Below are 10,255 nucleotides of genomic sequence, written 5' to 3' on the forward strand. Positions count from 1 at the left end.
CATTTTGCACCATATTTTCCAAGGCTACAACTCGGGTGCGAAGCTCGTTGACTTCTGCTATTACTCCGGGATGATTGTCGGTAGGAACAAGTGGATGAATAAAGTTTAGAATAGAGGATAGAATATAATCATGACGAGATACTCTGGATATGAGAGAGAAAATGGTGTCTTGAATAGGTTCGCCGATAAGCACTTCAGGTTCATCGTCAAGAGGTGAATTCGGTGGGTGGAAGGGATCGCCTTCTTCGCGTCTCTATTGATTAAGTCGACTACAAACCCATCACCAATTCATCCAGAATTGGTGATGACTGTTTGGTTGATCCATTCCGGTCACATTGCTTTCGGAGCTCGAGTGTGTTTCCATATCGAAATAGCTGTCGGAATCCGAGGAACTTGAACTAGTGGTGAGTTCCATTTCGTACGATTGAATAAAGAATTTTCGATATGAAATGATTTCCGGCTATCGGGTGGTAATCTAATTATATAGAATATATATATATATATATACATACATACATATATATATATATATATACATATATATATATATATATATATATATATATATATATATATATATATATATATATATATATAGAACAAAAGATTTCGTAGATTACGGAGGAATTTACGGAATATGTCAGGCAAAGTTTACAGTAACAGCTTTGCTAAGATATGAATGAGCAGATACGCTAAGATATGAATTTTGTCTATACACTATTCATGCAATCAATGCAAATAGATGTGTCTAGACTAAAAATGATATGCATGTAATTTCCGACAAAAATGATAAGCAAAACTTTTGACATGCAGACACGGTCGAAGTCCAGACTCACTAATGTATCTAAACAACTATCAGTTAGATACACTAATGCAAGACCTGGTTCGCTAAGACCACCGCTCTGATACCACATGTCAATACCCCGTCCTAATCCATCTGGATGAAGTCATCAACATTTGGTCCCATTGCGATGATCGACTCCAAGTAATGTCTTTAAAATGAGTAAATGTACAGCGGAAGATTTCTTTCATACCTGAGAATAAACATGCTTTAAAGTGTCAACCAAAAGGTTGGTGAGTTCATTAGTTTATCGTAAACATTCATTTTCATCATTTTAATAGACCACAAGATTATAGATATTTAATTGTACACGTAACCCGAGTACATAATAACACGCGTAACCCGCGAATTAAAATTCATTCATATGGTGAACGCTTGATAACCAAACTAACAGGATGCATATAGAATATCCCCATCATTTCGGGACTCTCATCGGATATGATAATCGAAGTACTAAAGCATTCGTAACCCGAATGGGACTTGTCGAGGTCCATAGATCTATCTTTAGGATTCGCGTCAATTGGTGGCAATTATAATAAACACCAATTCTTAGGCTACCAAGCTAAAATGGGGCATATTCGATTCGATAATCCAACCATAGAATGTAGTTTCGATTGCTTGTGTCTATTTCGTAAAATATTTATAAAAGCAGTGCATGTATTCTCAGTCCCAAAAATATATATTGCAAAAACATTTAAAAAGGGAGCAAATGAAACTCACTATACTGTATTTCGTAGCAATTATGCCTATGACGACACTGAACAAGTGCAGGTTTGGCCTCGGATTCACGAACCTATTTCAGTAATGTATATATTAAAACACATAATGAGCATATAATGGTATTTTAATCCAGTTTATACATATTAATTAAAAAATATATTACTTGTTAAAAATATTAATGTATTTATTATTTCTAACACAATATATATTATATATGTTATTTTTATATTAAAATAGTGAATTAGGTATACTTATGACATATGTAATAATTATATTTTTATATAATTATCTTTTGTTTGTCAAAAAAAAAAATTATGATAATACTAAAATAATGATAATAATACTAATAATTAGATTTAATAATGATATTGATAATAATAATTTTGATCATAACCTTAGTCATTTTATTTGTAGTAATAATAATGATAATGATAGTATTAATAAAATAATAAAAATGATAATACTAATACTTATTTTAGTAATAATGATAATAATAATAATAATAATAATAATACTAATATATATATATATATATATATATATATATATATATATATATATATATATATATATATATATATATATATATATGTAACAAAAGAAGACTACTTTGCAGTTTTCTCCAAAAAAAGATATGCCCTAGACAGGACTCGAACCCTAGACCTCTTTGTTAAACACAATACATCCAACCATCTGATCTGATTTGTCTTTCCGTTTTAATTTGTGACATAAACCCCTTTAACCCTTATCAACTATCATCTAATATCATTATCTAAATTTTGAGACAAGTGTGGGATGGGTTTCGGCCCGATTGAAAATATATGAATCTCGGCCCAAGAAATAATTACTCAAGCCCCATGGGCCTGACTTGAATAACTTATTCTTGCTGGAAAAAAATGACTGCACCAGGTGGGAATCGAACTCAAGACCCCTCGTTTAACACACTACATACCTAACCATTCCTCTGACTGCTACTTTTCTTATTTATATACTAGTTTAAATTTATTTAACCACTTATTCTGTTTCATTCTTCTCCTTCAAAACAAACCCAAAACTATTCATGGAATTTTCATTTCATATGTCATCATCATCTTGTTAACTAATTTCACAGACTTATCATCATCGTGATTCATGATACCATCATCATTAACGTTTAACATTCCTAATGACCATTGTCGTAATATCTTCATCTTCGTTCATCATAAACACTATTCATCATCTTCATCGACATTTCATCATTACATATCCTCATTTTATAGCTGTCCGTTAACATCCTCGTTGTACAGGAGCAGAAGTAGGACCGCAACAACATTGGTAAAACAGAAAAAAATATGTCGCAGCCCTTTTTTTTAACGCGATCTTGGTTACAGAAATTTATAACAGTAATGATGGCGGTGTTTTGCGTGATAAAATAGGCACAGAGAAATGGTAGCAGCGATGGTGGTCTGTGATTTAATGTGGTGGTTAAAATGGTAAAAAGGTGGCTGGTTTGGTGGTCGTGGAAGTCGATGATGAAGGAGGTGGTGATTATAAACAGTGGTGGTGATTGTTCGGTGGTTGTACTCATGGTGGTGATGGTGTGAAGGTGAACCGAGGATGATGACGGGTTGCGGTGATGAGATGTGGTGATGTGACTCTCGGTGGTGGTTTGTTTCACGATCTTAAAAAGTAACAGAATCTAGAAGTCACAAGGTGATGGTGTAAGTGGCGTTTACAAGGTGGTGGTTTATCTTGAGGGTGATGGTTATGGTGTATGGTGGTGTTTGTTTAGTGTCTCATGGAGAAGAAAGGTGTGATGATAGTGTTTGTGGATGGTGCGGTAATGGTGATCGAGTATCACAAAAAAAAATGGTTTTGTAATGGTTGATGATCGATGATCATAGAAAGCGAACAAGAAGATGGTGGTCATGGGTCTTGATTAAATAATAAGCAGATAAGGGTTAAAGTGATGGTTGAGTTAAGAATATGAAAAACAATCTATAAACTAAAATAAGTGGGTTTGATCATACATGTAATGCCTATATTTTGGTGTTAAAGTGGTAACATAGAAATGGAGAAATGAATCGGTTAAAATCTATCAAGTGGGTGTAGTGGGTGTGTGTGATTATAACTTTCATATGTAACTATCTATATATCGCATAGAATCAATATAATATCAATATAATAATACTCCGTACTAGTTAATAATATCAATTTATAATAGTAATATGCAGTTAGTGGATTAGTAAAACAAGAAATGTGCCAAATGAAATAATAATAAACAAATATTTAGCAGTCTCAATTTTAAATTACTTGCCGACAGTTTTCACGGATTATTATTTTGTACTCCGTTGTTAAATCAGTGGTTGATAAAAGTACTCAGAAAGATCCCAAATTTTTATATTAGCTATATTTATTTATTTTGGTCATTATGGTATAAAATTCGATCCCTAATTTGTCAAATAAAAATTACATCAACTGTCCCTCTCATTTCTGGATAAAATATAAAAAGTGTTAAAATTTAATAACTGAGTCCTAAATACATTTTTAGTAAGCCTAAAATTTATAGATCTCATTTTTGAATCACCGTTTATTTTAAAATCATATAAGTTTGAATTTAACTTACTTAATATCAATCGGGACACGAAATGAGTATTACAATCATTTAATATTTATTTTTAATATACTTTATTTAATAATAATTATTATAATATCCTATTTTTATTTTATTTTACATAATTAAATTTTAATAGCAATAACATATACTATTTCAAATTATATTTTCAATTATCATTTATATATACATACACATATATCTATTTACAATTAATTGTTCGTGAATCGTCGAGAGTAGTCGAAGATTAATTGACTATATGAATCAGTTAAAAATTTTTGAGACTCAACCTAACAGACTTTGCTTATCGTGTCGGAACTATATAAAGATTGAGTTTAAATTTGGTCGGAAATTTTCGGGTCGTCACAAATTCTCACTTGGAGAATTCGGCATAGAGTTGCTCTTTTCTCAAGAGTTCGAGCGTAGGACGGAGACGTTGTTCGTTTTCTTCTTCGCTGGAATTGAATAGGTTAGGGCATCACCTATGGATATGATGACAGATTTATCTAGATAAGTTTACATACGCGATTCATAAGGCCCATGAATACGGACGAAGCCTTAGTTAAACTGAACGACACTAAAAGAAATTCATAACTATCGTAACGAGTTCGGAGAACGGTTTTGGAGACATCTTCTCCCTTAACCCTCAATTGATGATAACCGGAATGGAGGTCGATTTGGAATACACACGGAATCCTTGTAATTGATTAGGAGGTCATTGATACGGGGAAAAGGATATCGGTTCTCAATCGGAAATTACTTAGTTCACAATAATCTATACATAATTGTAGGAAAACATTTCTTCTTAGCGAATAGGTTTTGAGCTCCCTAGTTCTATAGGTATCAAGTCAAAATTCAAATTATCCACCCAATAAGTTTAACGTACACCCTTTGATAAAAATTTGTCAGCACGCAATAGTTTTCCGTTGGTCACTTGAATGGTATAAGTAGTCTTTGAGGAAAATGGAGGAGTGCAAGGAGTAGGAGTCAAAGCCTTGGATACAAAACATTCATCGGCATCCGAATCGAATAAATAAGAAATATAAGAGTTGTTGGGAAGAAACATACCCGTGACTAGTTCATTGTCATCTCGGGCATCCTAGGTGTTAAGGTTGAAAGCTCATTCGTGTACATTGGGGTTTGCTTTCTCCTTTGGACATGCATTCTTAAAATGACCCAGTTGGCCACATTCGAAACAAGCACCCCTTCTGCATGCACTGGGCACCTTTTTAGCGACGGGGGCGGCACTTCTACAAGCATGGGCCACATGGCCACTTCTTTGACACTTGATGCAAAATGGCTTACTGCATTCACCATAATGATGTTTGTGGCACTTGTTACAAAAAGGTAGGTTTTCGGCATACCCTTTCTTACCGCCGGGTGTGAAAGGCTTCATGGCGAAGTTGTTGTTGTAGTTGCTTGATCGAGAGGCTTCCCATTTTCTTTTGTTGCCACCCGATTGATCCTCGGCCGTTGGTGCTGGCGCTTCAAATTTATCCACCTTTTCTATAAATTGGCGGGCCATCGTTAAAGCCTATTGTAGGTTGGCAGGTCTTGATGACATTACCCCGTGTGGAATGCTCTTAAGGAGGCCATTCATGTAAAATTCAACTCCTTGGGGCCCGGGAGTCATAAGGTTTGGACAAATTGAGGCTAGTTCGGCAAACCGTTGATTATAAGCTTCGAAGTCATTTCGGGCCATTTTTAAATTTCTTGGCCCCTGTTCGAGCCTTCGAGTCTCTTCGCGCAGGAAGTATTCGGTGATCATTCTTTCTCTTAGTTCGGTCCAAAAGAGTGTGTGGGCTTCATCGGTACCCACCGATTGTACATACGTGTTCTACCATGAGAGAGCAATACCGGTGAAAGTGATGGTGGAAAACTTGACCTTATCTTGGTCCCGACAACCGCTTATGCTAAAAACGGCTTCCTTTTGTTCAAACCATCGGGTGTGAGCAACCGGTCCCCCGGTTCCATCGAAAGTGGGAGGTTTGTACTCCATGAAGTTCTTGTAGGAGCATCCCTCGTTTGAATTACCGGCTCCATTGTTGTTGTTGTTGGAGTAACCGGCCATGACCGCATCCACGGCGGTGGCTATCATTCGTTGAAGAGCTTGTTCGAGAGTTTCGGGAGGAGTGTTGTGTTGACCTTGGTGAGCCATTGTTCCTTCATGATACAAGAATATCGTTGATTAGTATTATCAATAATACTAATCGTGATATGGAGCAAAAATAGAGAGATAATTTTTCCTTGACTCGCCTTAAATTCTTTATGTCATAATGTCGGAACGTCCATATGAGTCACCGTAATATAATCCCAGCAATTATATTACCCTAATTCATATGTGCATTCGACATTATTTCATAAAGTCAAGGTGACGTGTCAATCAAATTAAATAATGTGAGATTAAGATAGAATAAGAGTTAGGTTATGAATAAAAGAGTTCGAGTATAAATGCACAAGTAGTCAAGTAATTCCTACTTCAAGTCTATATGCCGGTTGTAGTCTAGACTCACTAATGTACCCTATGACTCGGGGTTGACACCAATGAACCCTAAATCCCTACAACCAACGCTCTGATACCATCTGTAGTGACCCGACAAAATCGTCATTGACGGCACCGTCTACTTAGGTCCCGTTACGTGGTCATAAGTCTTTAAAATAACGTTTGACCAAAAGTATGTCGCATTCATTTCAAATGTAAAGATTGTTTCAAAGTTTACAAGAATAGTTCAACCACTAGTTACGTTACAACGTTAAGTACAAATGAAACCTATGCGACACAGTTTTAAAATAAGTCAAAAGACGCTCCATGTATGCATATATACTCGACGTCCAATGCAAGTATCAAAATAGTGAGCGGAAGCATGTATCACATATCATTCAAAGACCTGAGAAAAACATAGAAATCTGTCAACGAAAACGTTGGTGAAATCATAGGTTTAAGTAAGTAAGTGAGTAAGTACAAATGAACCACAAGATTTATAACATTTAAATAATAGTAAACCATTCTAAAAATTGTTATCACGAGCACCCAATTATCAAGGCTTAACTTTCCATCCATAGAACCCCATCACAATAGTGTTAGAACATACATTGTTTCTCGAAAATATATTTCATCCGAAGTAACGGTAGCGAACCGTCCGAATGAGGGTTTGTCAAACCCATATGGCCATACAACATAAGTTCTCGCTTACACCCGGCAAGTGTAACTAATGATAATTGAATTGAGGATTTTGTTCTAACTCGTATGTAGAATGTTTGTTTTCGTACTTGTGTTCACTTTGTAAAATTGAAACGTTTATGTTTTCTCATCCCAAATGTAAGTTAAAAAGAGTAAAAGTGGGACTATGATCTCACCTTGAGTGCACGAGTAATAAAGTACTTCACAAGTAACGTGTGCAAAGACAATTGCTAGTCTTGACCTAAACAAGTAGGTTGTATCAATAAAGGTAAACACGATTGGTCAAAGTTGTTCAATTAGTCCTATGGCTCGTTACGACTCGATTAATATAGCATGTGAGTCAAATTGTCAAGTTTCATACAAGATTTATGTGACGACACGGGAAATTTCCGACCAAATTTAAACTTAATCTTTATATGATTTCGACAAGATAAGCAAAGTCTGTAATATTGAGTCTCAAAAGTTTTGGAATTATGTTCAAACAACCAATTACCCTTTGAGTGTGCCCGACAATTCACGAACAATTATTTGTAAATAAATATATAGATATAAATAAAAAGACAAGAATACATAGATATTATTTTTAATTAATAAAATGCACTCCAATAAATTGGGATTAATAATGTAAAAATAAAATACAGAATAATAGGTTGCTATTAAAATATATATAATTATATATATGAATTCTGAACATAAATAATATTATATGTATTATAAATTATAAATATTTAATATTTAATATAAATTATTATATAATATACTATATAATTAGTAACTAGGATAAGAGTTATAAATTGTAATATATTAAATTACAAGTTTGAATATAATTGTTATGTTAATATTATTAACAATAATTTCATTATAAACAATAATATGAATATTTGAATAATTAATATATATATATATATATATATATATATATATATATATATATATATATATTAATATGTAAAACTTGATATGTACACGTAAAATTAATATTTTTGATATTATTATTATTATCATTTCTATTATTATTATTGTTATTAGTTTCATCATTATTATTAAAATTAATAATGATGTTTATATAATTAATATCATTATGTTTCCTTATATATTTAATATATATATATATATATATATATATAAATTTTAGTTATATATATATATATATATATATATATATATATATATATATATATATATATACAAATATAGAAAATTGGATATATATAATTACATATATATAAATTACAGATATATATTTATATATAAATGTTTATACAAATAAAAATATATATACGAGTATATATAGATATTACACATATAAAAGCGTATTCTATTTCAAATCCTTATCAAACTGTAGATGATTTCTTCTATGTTCAATATAGTACAAATCACGACCCTAATGACATTAAATCTGTTAGCAGTTACAATCAGACTTTTATTTTTTTGTTTTTCTTCCTTCTTCTGTTTGATTCTTTGTGTCGACCCTCACTCAATACATATCAATTAATCATCCATTCCTTAGTAGGAAAACCAGTCGACTTCTCTCCATCATTTACAATTACATTACTTAGTAATTTTTTAATTGAAAATAGGAAAAGTTATTAATCCCAACTCGAACACAATCATGAATAACTACCATGGATTCACCACTTTCCACTTCATCCATCAACCACCTTCGAACCAAACTACAACTGCCACCATGAACGACACCAACAACTGCTGCTACACATCTGTTGTGAACACCTGCGATAGACTGAATAACCATCACAAAACAACCGGTATAAATTCTATTTCTTGTTTCTTCTTTACTTTCGTAAGTCACCATCTTCACCAAATCATAAATCACCACCCCCATCAAATCGCCACCTGTTAATTTACTTCATCTTGTTTATGTTTCTTCTTCGTGAACTCAACTCCACAATAACCATAACTGCTACTCTTTTTCTTCTGTTTTGATCGAATGAACAACAACCAAAAACCACCACACTTGATCACCCAAAAACAACCCAAACCGTCACCTTCTCTCTTCTCTCTCTCTTCTTCCTTTTTCTTCGAGATCCAAAACCACACCCATGCATCGCCTTTCTATTTTCACTGCTGCAACCATATTTTTTTTTCCTTTCGTTGCATCAGCTTGACCCAATCAAAACCACACGCTATTATTATTATTTTTTGTGCTTCTATCTCAGACAACAAGGGATGAAAATATATATATATATATATATATATATATATATATATATATATATATATATATATATATATATATATATTAAGGATGGGTCACAATTTAAATATGTAGCAATTATTATTGGATTCCAATACTTTAGTGTAAAATAATTATATATGTGGGACGAGATTATCATCATGGCCGACAAGTTGATTACAAGTGGTAGGGTGAGAATCGATTTCTTCTAAATAAAAAAAGGGAACGTAACAAAACTCGTCTTCTTCCTGTTGTTACTTTTTGAACCGAACCCCACTGATTTGCACACTATATCCATCCGAAATTCACTTGGTAAATGATTCCACTTGATTTATTAAAGGTTGTATGATGATGTGTGATATTTTTGTCGAAAAGGAAGAATGAAACTTTATGGAATTACACCCTAAAAACCGAACCCCACTTGTGCAACTTGTATAGTTATTGGCTATATTTTCTATTTTAAACAAAACCCAGGAACCACTTCGATAACCACCTGCCATTTGACTGCCGTATTCAGCTCATTCTTCTATTTTGTTTAAATATTATAAACTTCTATTAAATTGGGCCGTTAATCTCACTATTTTTTGGTTGGGCCGTATGTTTTCTTGTGTCATTGTACCGAGAGCTAGTATACTTGTTGGGCCAAAAAGTTTAACTATGATGATGATATACGATGAACGAGATGATCGTGACTGAGGAATTAGGATGTTAATATTATGATGATGC

The 10,255-nt window shown here is 33.0% G+C and overlaps 1 pseudogene; it reads right to left on the minus strand.

The window, feature by feature from the left end:
• LOC139855065 (formyltetrahydrofolate deformylase 1, mitochondrial-like) overlaps positions 1-9,430 on the minus strand; it is a 46,088-nt pseudogene extending 36,658 nt beyond the window's left edge.
• Between the last annotated feature and the right edge of the window lie 825 nt (positions 9,431-10,255).

The sequence above is a fragment of the Rutidosis leptorrhynchoides genome, chromosome 6, assembly GCF_046630445.1.
Source record: "Rutidosis leptorrhynchoides isolate AG116_Rl617_1_P2 chromosome 6, CSIRO_AGI_Rlap_v1, whole genome shotgun sequence".
Classification (NCBI taxonomy): Eukaryota; Viridiplantae; Streptophyta; class Magnoliopsida; order Asterales; family Asteraceae; genus Rutidosis; species Rutidosis leptorrhynchoides.